Source organism: Bos grunniens, chromosome 17 (assembly GCF_055505025.1).
Source record: "Bos grunniens cultivar Pamir isolate PY7600 chromosome 17, Bosgru_T2T1.0, whole genome shotgun sequence".
NCBI lineage: Eukaryota > Metazoa > Chordata > Mammalia > Artiodactyla > Bovidae > Bos > Bos grunniens.
Window position 1 is genome coordinate 70,917,469 of NC_141181.1, and position 9,543 is coordinate 70,927,011.

Consider the following 9,543-nt stretch of genomic DNA (forward strand, 5'->3'; position numbering starts at 1 on the left):
GGGTGTGTGTGTATATGTGTGTGTGATAGCGGGGTGTGTGTATCTCTGTGTGTGTGTGTCATGGCAGGGTGTGTCTGTGTGTGTGCACATGTGTGTGCTTGTGTGATGGAGGTGTATGTGTGTGTGTGTGATGGAGGTGTGTGTGCGTGTGTGTGTGTGATGGAGGGGTGTGTGTGTGTGATAGCAGGGTGTGTGTGTGTTTGATAGGAGTGTGTGTATGTGTGTGTAATGGAGGTGTGTGTGTGTGTATGTATCATGGAGGTGTGTGTATGCGTGTGTGATAGCGGGCTGTGTGTGTGTGTGCGTGTGTGTGTAATGAAGGGGTGTGTGTGTGTGTGTGTGATGGAGGTGTGTGTGTGTGTGATGGAGGGGTGTGTTTGTGTGTGTGTGTTAGCAGGGTGTGTGTGTGTATGTGTGTGTGTGATAGCGAGGTGTGTGTGTGTGTGTGTGTGTGTGATGGAGGTCGGTGTGGGGCAGGAAGGGCTGGAGGAGTGTCAGGATCACACTTTTACTTTGGGGAGAAGGAACAATCTGGGGCCCGCAGGCAAGGCTTCCTCTGGGTTTCCCTAGTGCCTCAGAGGCTCAGAAAGAACTGGCCCACAGTTGACTCCTAAATATATCCTTTGGATTTGGTGTAAATTCTTGCTCCCTGATCCTCCGGCAGCTGAGCAGGCCTCCCTGTGGGCTTGCTGTGGGCATCGCTGGGCACTCGCTGTGGACGCACCCTCCCCCCACCCACCCTCACTGTCAGCCTCGTCTGAATTATTATCATTTCCTCCATTTCCCTGAACTGGACACGGCGACCCGAGAGACGACACCAGTTCCTCAGGGGTGTCCCAGCCGTGTTGACAGCACTGGCTTGAGGTTTCATCCTTCTCTGACACCCACGTCCTCATTTTCACCAGGAAGTACCAGGATGCGGAAAGTAAAGCAGTGTAACCCAGGACACGGAGAGTTTTGTAAGGGCCCCTCTGCCGTGTGTGTGAGGTCACACTTTATGTTCTGGCATCAGACTCATGAGTTACAGACACCCAGTCGCGGAGTCTGCAGCTGCTGTGGAAGGCAACCAGGAGCCGGACACGGTGAGCAGCCGGCTGTGGAGGAGGCTGGGGAGTGGTGGGATGGTGGGGGGCACGGGTCCACCCCGAAGGAACCTTGGGCGGGCTTCAACCTCGGTGAGGGCGAAAGACCTGGGCTCAATTGAGCAGTTCCTTCTCCTGCTCCCCCAGGAAATGCTGCCGCAGAAGTGGTGACAAAGATCGGGTGGGAGGCGGGCCTCGAGGCCCCAGGACCCGCCCTCAGAGCTTCTCAGCCTGAGTCTTCATCTCTGCCCAGTGACCACGAACATCCTTTTAATGGGGCCTGGTTTTCTGCTCCTGAACATTGAGTGGCCCCTTTTGGGCCTCCTGTGCCCACGCAGCCACCGCTTCTTTTTTGGGTGTTAGTTCGAAAAGGTCTTGTAGGTCTTCATAGAACCATTCAACTTCAGCTTCTTCAGTGTTACCGGTTTGGGCATAGACTTGGATTACTGTGATATTGAATGGTTTGCCTTGGAAACGAACAGAGATCATTCTGTCGTTTTTGAGATTGCATCCAAGCACTGCAGTTAGGACTCTTGTTGACCATGATGGCTACTCCATTTCTTCTGAGGGATTCCTGCCCGCACTAGTAGATATAATGGTCATCTGAGTTAAATTCACCCATTCCAGTCCATTTTAGTTCACTGATTCCTAGAATGTTGACGTTCACTCTTGCCATCCCCTGTTTGACCACTTCCAATTTGCCTTGATTCTTGGACCTAACAGTCCAGGTTCCTATGCAATATTGCTCTTTACACCATCGGACCTTGCGTCTGTCACCAGTCACATCCACAACTGGGTATTGTTTTTGCTTTGGCTCCATCCCTTCATTCTTTCTGGAGTTATTTCTCCACTGATCTCCAGTAGCATATTGGGCACCTACCGACCTGGGGAGCTCCTCTTTCAGTATCCTATCATTTTGCCTTTTCATACTGTTCCTGGGGTTCTCAAGGCAAGAATACTGAAGTGGTTGGCCATTCCCTTCTCCAATGCACCACTTTCTGTCAGACTTCTCCACCATGACCTGCTCGTCTTGGGTGGCCCCAAAGGGCATGGTTTAGTTTCACTGAGTTAGACCTGGCTGTGGTCCGTGTGATTAGATTGACTAGTTTTCTATGATTATGGTTTCAGTGTGTCTGCCCTCTGATGCCCTCTCGCAACACTTACCGTCTTATTGGGTTACTCTTACCTTGGACGAGGGGTATCTCCTCACCGCCGCCCCTCTTGAGAAACCTATATGCAGGTCAGGAAGCAACAGTTAGAACTGGACATGGAACAACAGACTGGTTCCAAATAGGAAAAAGACTACATCAAGGCTGTATATGTCACCCGGCTTATTTAACTTCTATGCCGAGTACATCATGAGAAACGCTGGGCTGGAAGAAGCACAAGCTGGAATCAAGATTGCTGGGAGAAATATCAATAACCTCAGATATGTAGATGACATCACCCTTATGGCAGAAAGTGAAGAGGAACTCAAAAGCCTCTTGATGAAAGTGAAAGAGGAGAGTGAAAAAGTTGGCTTTAAGCTCAACATTCAGAAAACGAAGACCATGGCATCTGGTCCCATCACTTTATGGTTATAGATGGGGAAACAGTGGAAACAGTGTCAGACTTTAAAATAAAGGGGCTCCCAAATCACTGCAGATGGTGATTGCAGCCATAAAATTAAAAGACGCTTACTCCTTGGAAAGGAAAGACCAACCTAGATAGCATATTCAAAAACAGAGACATTACTTTGCCAACAAAGGTCCGTCTAGTTAAGGCTATGGTTTTTCCAGTGGTCATGTATGGATGTGAGAGTTAGACTGTGAAGAAAGCTGCTGCTACTGCTGCTGCTAAGTCGCTTCAGTCGTGTCTGACTCTGTGCGACCCCATACACAGCAGCCCATCAGGCTCCCCTGTCCCTGGGATTCTCAAGGCAAGAACACTGGAGTGGGTTGCCATTGCCCTCTCCAATGCATGAAAGTGAAGAGTGAAAGTGAAGTCGCTCAGTCGTGTCCGATTCTTAGCGATCCCTTGGACTGCAGCCTACCAGGCTCCTCCGTCCATGGGATTTTCCAGGCAAGAGTACTGGAGTGGGGTGCCATTGCATTCTCCAGAAGAAAGCTGAGCACCGAAGAATTGATGCTTTTGCACTGTGGTGTTGAAGAAGACTCTTGAGAGTCCCTTGGACTGCAAGGAGATCCAACCAGTCCATTCTAAAGGAAATCAGTCCTGGGTGTTCTTTGGAAGGAATGATGCTAAAGCTGAAATTCCAGTACTTTGGCCTCTTCATGCAAAGAGCTGACTCATTGGAAAAGACCCTGATGCTGGGAGGGATTGGGGGCAGGAGGAGAAGGGGACGACAGAGGATGAGATGGCTGGATGGCATCGCCGACTCGATGGATGTGAGTTTGAGTGAACTCCGGGAGTTGGTGATGGACAGGGAAGTCTGGCATGCTGCGATTCATGGGGTCACAAAGAGTCGGACACGACTGAGCGACTGAACTGAACCGAACTGACTTTCTGCTCCTGAGAATCTGAACCCAGGAACTCAGCGTTCATGCCATCCTGGAGCTTCCTGAGTTAGCTCACTGCATACCCCAGAGGGCGGGGACGTCCCTTCACTTCTGCCCTGGGTGATGTTCCCTCGCTCCTAGTCCTCCTCAGTGGTCCCCTCTTCTCCTTACCCTTGCTGCTGCTGCTGCTACTAAGTCGCTTCAGTCGTGTCCGACTCTGTGCGACCCCATAGACCGCAGCCCACCAGGCTCCCCTGTCCCTGGGATTCTCCAGGCAAGAGTGCTGGAGTGGGGTGCCATTGCCTTCTCCACTCCTTACCCTTACAGGAGTGCTAAGCACCAAGGCTGAGCCTGGAGGCTGAGGCCTGATCCAGGTTCTTGGGGGCGGGGCCTTCAGCCCAGGTGGGAGGAGCCTGGCCCCCTCTGGGGTCCTGGCATCTCCCCTCCCAGTGGAGCAGCCCCTCCTGGGACAGCAGAGGGCGCTAGAGGGCCGCTCTGGAGGGGCTGAGGCTGTGGTCCCAGCTGGAGACGCACCCTCTGGCCCCCAGGCAGGTGCCCTGTGCCCCAGGCTCCCTGGGGTCCCTGAGGAGTTCCTGCCCAGGCCAGGCCAGCCGCACCCACAACAGGCCCCACACCCAGCAGGTGGGCAGACTCAGAGGACAAGGCAGGGGGAGCAGTTATGGGAGGGACCGATTTTCATGGCCATCTTGCCTCCCCAGGCTGTGGGAGGGATAAAGGAGCCCAGAGGGGCTGTGTCTGCTGAGAGACTGGAAGGAGGGACTCAGGGAATACCCCCACCATGGCCTGGACCCCTGTCCTCCTCAGCCTCCTCGCCCACCGCACAGGTCACTGGATCCTCGGGACTTGGGGGCGTGGCCCCAGTGGGACCCAGGGCTCTGTTCTTTACCCCTGGAGCCCAGGCAGTGCTGCAGGACCCAGCCCCACCGTCCCCGTGTCTTTCTTTCCTTTCTGCAGGGTCCTGGGCACAATCCGGGCTGACCCAGGAGGCCTCCGTGTCACTTCTCTGGGTCAGTCGGTCACCCTCACCTGCACTGGGAGCAGCAACAACGTTGGATTCTATGGCGCGGGCTGGTCCCAACACCGCCCAGGTGCTGCCCCCAGAACCGTGGTGCTGGGAAGTTCTCGGCCCTCAGGCCTCCCAGCCCGGCTCTCGGGCTCCTGTTCTGGCTCCACCGCCTCACTGAGCATCTCTGGGCTCCAGGCTGCGGACGAGGCTGACTATTACTGTTCCTCGTGGGCCCGCAGCCTCAGTGCTCCCGCGGTGCCCAGGGCTGTGGGGAAGGGCGACAAAAACCTCCCGCTGCCTGACGGCTCTTTGTGGTGACGGGTGTCCAACAGCAGTGGGAGGACTGCGTTCTCTGTTATTTCTTCCTCCCCACATTGGAGGGTCTGGAGCTGGGGTCTCAGCACATCCTGTTCTGGGATCTGTCTGAGGGCCGCTTCCATGCTGGTCTCACGTCCACTATGTCAGCTCCATGGATCCCCTGAGAATCACGAGGTGAGAGACTGCTCCCCAGGCTCACACCCTCTGTACCTGGGAATCATTGGCGTACATTTAACCACAGTGTGAAGAATCATTCACATCACTGGACACGAGGCTGACCTTTGATTTTGGTCCTGGGAAGCATTCTGTAAGCCCCAGGGATGTCCTGTCTGAGAGAAGGGTCTATGTCTGGTAACCTTGGACTGGTCAGATGGGGTTCAGGTAGGCAACTCTGGGTCAAGTTCATTGGGGTCCTAAACATACAGACAATAATCACAAATACTAACAATAAAGCAAATTTTGAAAGTTATTAGTTCTTATCAATCCTGGTCTTGGGTCTGTTAAGATACTGTCTATTAATACTGTTAGGTAGGTAGAATAGGGAAAAAGAGTCCAAAATGGCGGTGGCTAAAAGACAAGGAAGGGAAAAGCCGGTGAAAATAGGACAAAGAAGGTCTGAGGACCAGAGTGAAGACTTCAGGTAGAAGAAACAGCACTCCTGGCTAAGCCCAATTTGCATAGGGCAGGACCAGGTGGAGGAAAAAACATATAAAAGGAGGAGCCAAAGCACTTTCTCTCTCTCTTTCTCTCCCCTGTGCATCCACTCTTTCTCTCTCTCCATCCCCCGTGCGCTCCTCCACTCTCTTCTCTTCGAGTCTTTGGGTTGGCATGCCCTCACGCTTTAAGGATGGATTCTCACCAATACAATATTAAAGTTAAAAAATAAAATAAAGAATAAAAAATAAATAAATAAAAAATAAAATCAGTTCAGTTGAGTCGCAAAAAAAAAAAGAAAAGAAAAAAGGATGGATTCTCCTGCTATCTTCTAAATAAAATACAGCTGTAACACTGATTTTCCTAAGAGCTACAACACAGTTTGTCTAAGACCCGAGAGCTGTGACACGCCGAGGGCTTTAATGTCCATTGCTCCAAATCTTTGTTGTGAGGAGACAAAGAACCGAGGAACATACACTCGTGTGACATAAAGATCTCAAAAATTTTGAGATTTTAAGCTGTTAGTTTGGAGTAATTTGTTATGCAGCAGTAGTTCAGTAATGCACTGCCAACTTTGGGCGATGTCTTCATCCAGGGGCAGCTGTCCATTTGGTCCAATTTTAGCCAGAATCTGCTAAGTCAGTTTATAAAAAATACCCCACCCTTGATTGACCACCCTCAGTATCAGCTCAAATTCCTTATCACTCACCTCAGTATCTTATCAGCCTTGCCTAGCCTCAGCAATGATCCTCTCATTGAGCCAGAACCCACCCTCACCCTTATGGTTCTCTGAGTAAGTTTCCACCCACCGACACCCACCCTGTTGCTGTTCATTGCTTTTCAGTCTCCCAGCCCCTCTTTGCAACCCCGTGGACCCACTCTGTTCTTAGCTGTAAATCCCAGCTGTGTCCCTGCTGGAGTCAGACTTAAGCTCAATCTCTCTCCCCGATTATAAGACCCCACTGTAGTACTCTTACCTTGAATAAAGTTTTTCTTACCACGTTGAGTTCACTTCAGGCTTCCCTGGTGGCTCAGTGGTTAAAGCGTCTGCCTGGAATGCGGGAGACCCAGGTTCGATCCCTGGGTCGGGAAGATCCCCTGGAGAAGGAAATGGCAATCCACTCCACTACTCTTGCCTGGAGAATTCCATGGAGGGAGGAGCCTGGTGGGCTACAGTCCAAGGGGTCACAAAGAGTCGGACACGACTGAGCAACCTCACTCAGTTCAGTTCAGACTTCGTAGTGTTCAGTTCAGTCGCTCATTCGTGTCTGAATCTTTGCGACCCCATGAATCGCAGCACGCCAGGCCTCCCTGTCCGTCACCAACTCCCGGAGTTCACTCAGACTCATGTCCATCGAGTCAGTGACGCCATCCAGCCATCTCATCCTCTGTCGTCCCCTTCTCCTCCTGCCCCCAATCCCTCCCAGCATCAGGGCCTTTTCCAATGAGTCAACTCTTCGCGTGAGGTGGCCAAAGTACTGATTTTCAGCTTCCGCATCAGTCCTTCCAATGGAGGAATACAGGGCAGCCCTTCCTTCCTCACTTTCCTCACCGTGACCATTCCACGAGCGCATCACCAGGGGGCGCTGCGGACCTGCTCAGAACTGGCTGAACCCGAACACACCCAGTGGTCCCCTGACCCTGCACCAGGGGACGTGACAGCAGGTGCTTCCTCTCAGGGGACAAACCCACAGCCCCGATCCCCTGGCCCCCTGCTGGGAGTGAAGCTGCACACGGGACCCAGGAGTCACACCTGGACTCTGATGGGCTCAGGGCCATTATCAGGCCCCACCCTCTTCCCCAGGAGCAGAGGAGGGGAGCGGCCCCCAAGCACACCCCTTGCACCCCTCCCTCTCCCCGCAGCCTCTTCTACTCCTCTCTTGCTCTTTCCTAAGAGCACCCCTCTGATCCCCAATCTTTCCTCCCCAATCTGGGCTCCTCTCTACAACCCTTCACCAGAGACCTCCTCCTCCAGACCAACGTCACTCTATCAGGTCATGGGTCAGTTTCCAGGCTTCCTTGAACAGACGCTCACTTCCTTGTCCTCCCTTGCAACCTCTCTAGCCCTCCTACCAGAGAAGCCTCAGGTCTCCAGACTTCAGGTGTGACCCCAGCTCATCCCCTCCCGGCCAGGGCGGTCACTGCTGCCTTACCTGGACCTCCTTTAACTCAGCTTATCTTCCTATGGTCACTTCTGAGTGTCCGAGGTCAGCAGACCTGCCCTGTCATGCACGTTCCCTCAACTCAGCTCTGAGCTGACCTATGGCTCCCACACCTCAGCCTGCCCTGTTTTCACAGGCTGCTCAGAGATAGCACTCCCCAGTGGAGAGGCAATATGTGGCAGAAAGAGCTGGTTCTAGCCCTGCCTCACTTAAACTCCAAACAAGTTAGGAATGCAAATATCTTTGTAAAAATATTTTTACTGGATAATATTTAAAATTTCCTAGGATACCCATGAAGTCATTTAAAAAGAACTTACAATGATAATTAGTTTTCCAGAACTGTACCCTTGTAAGTGAAAAATTAAGAGAGAACGTCGATTTTCCGTCAGTTTAATTCATGCACAGATTTTAAGGAATGACTGTAGATTTTCACTAATCCATTACCACATTTAGTTCGTTTAAAATCTCACACACCCAGAGTGTAACACCTCACCAGTGCAGGGCAAGCTACAGTTAACTGTTCTTTTCCAACCAATCACTTCGACCTCTACCTTCTCTAACCTGCTATTTGGGATGGTTGGTCCTAACAGCTATTATGTATCAGGATCCCTGGGGACACACGCTGCTCAGAGCCCTTCAGAGTCTCAATAAAAACTGCCAGGAGCATCACCAGGCCTGCTCCCTGCAGCCGGTGCCCTGTGCCTGCAGGACAGACGCCCAGGAGGGGCCACTTCATAAGACAGGCCATGGGACAGGGTCCAGCGTGTGGAAGGCTTCACACACAGTAAGTTCTGTTCAGTTCAGTAGCTCAGTCATGTCCGACTCTTTGCGACCCCATGGACTGTAGCACGCCAGGCTTCCCTGTCCATCACCAACTCCTGGAGTTTACTCAAACTCATGTCCATTGAGTTGGAAATGCCATCCAACCATCTCATCCTCTGTCATCTGCTTTTCCTCCTTTCCTCAATCTTTCCCAGCATCAGGGTCTTTTCAAATGAGTCAGTTCTTTGCATCAGGTGGCCAAAGTATTGGAGCTTCAGCTTCAGTATCAGTCCATCCAATGAATATTCAGGACTGATTTCCTTTAGGATGGACTGGTTGGATCTCCTTGCAGTCCAAGGGACTCTCAAAAGTCTCCTCCAACACCAGGGTTCAAAAGCATCGTTTCTTTGGTGCGCAGCTGTCTTTATAGTCCAACTCTCAACTTTTCCATGACTACTGGAAAAACCATAGCTTTGACTAGACAGACCTTTGTTGGCAAAGTCATGTATCTGCTTTTTAATATGCTGTCTAGGTTGGTCATAGCTTTTCTTCCAAGGAGCAAGCGTCTTTTAATTTCATGGCTGCAGTCCCCATCTGCAGTGATTTGGAGCCCAAACATGAAGTCTGTCAGTTTCCACTGTTTCCCCATCTATTTGCCATGAAGTGATGGGACCACATGCCATGACCTTAGTTTTCTAACTGTTGGGTTTTAATCCAACTTTTTCACTCTCCTCTTTTGCTTTCATCAAGAGGCTCTTTTGTTCAAACACACAGTAAAGATGCAGGCATTTAGGAATGCTGAGTCCCACCTCAGGCCTCTCTCCACACCTTCACCCCCTCCTCAGAGAACTGCCCCCTCTTCCTCAGGGCTGAGGGGACGCACAGAGGAAGGAGGGATCTGCCCACCAGGGAGGAGGCCCACAGAGGAGGGACCCTGCTGTCCTGCACAGAAGGAGACCCACCTTCCCGCTCCAGGGCCGGCACTGCCCTGACCTGATCCTGATCTGAGAGCAATTTGTGTCTCAGATGCCCCTCGGTCC

The 9,543-nt window shown here is 51.9% G+C and overlaps 1 non-coding gene across 1 annotated transcript; it reads left to right on the forward strand.

Moving 5' to 3' along the window:
- Nucleotides 1–6,599: 6,599 nt before the first annotated feature.
- On the forward strand, nt 6,600–6,671 carry TRNAS-GGA (transfer RNA serine (anticodon GGA)). Its single transcript has one exon. It is a non-coding gene; the product is annotated as a tRNA-Ser (tRNA).
- Nucleotides 6,672–9,543: the final 2,872 nt, after the last annotated feature.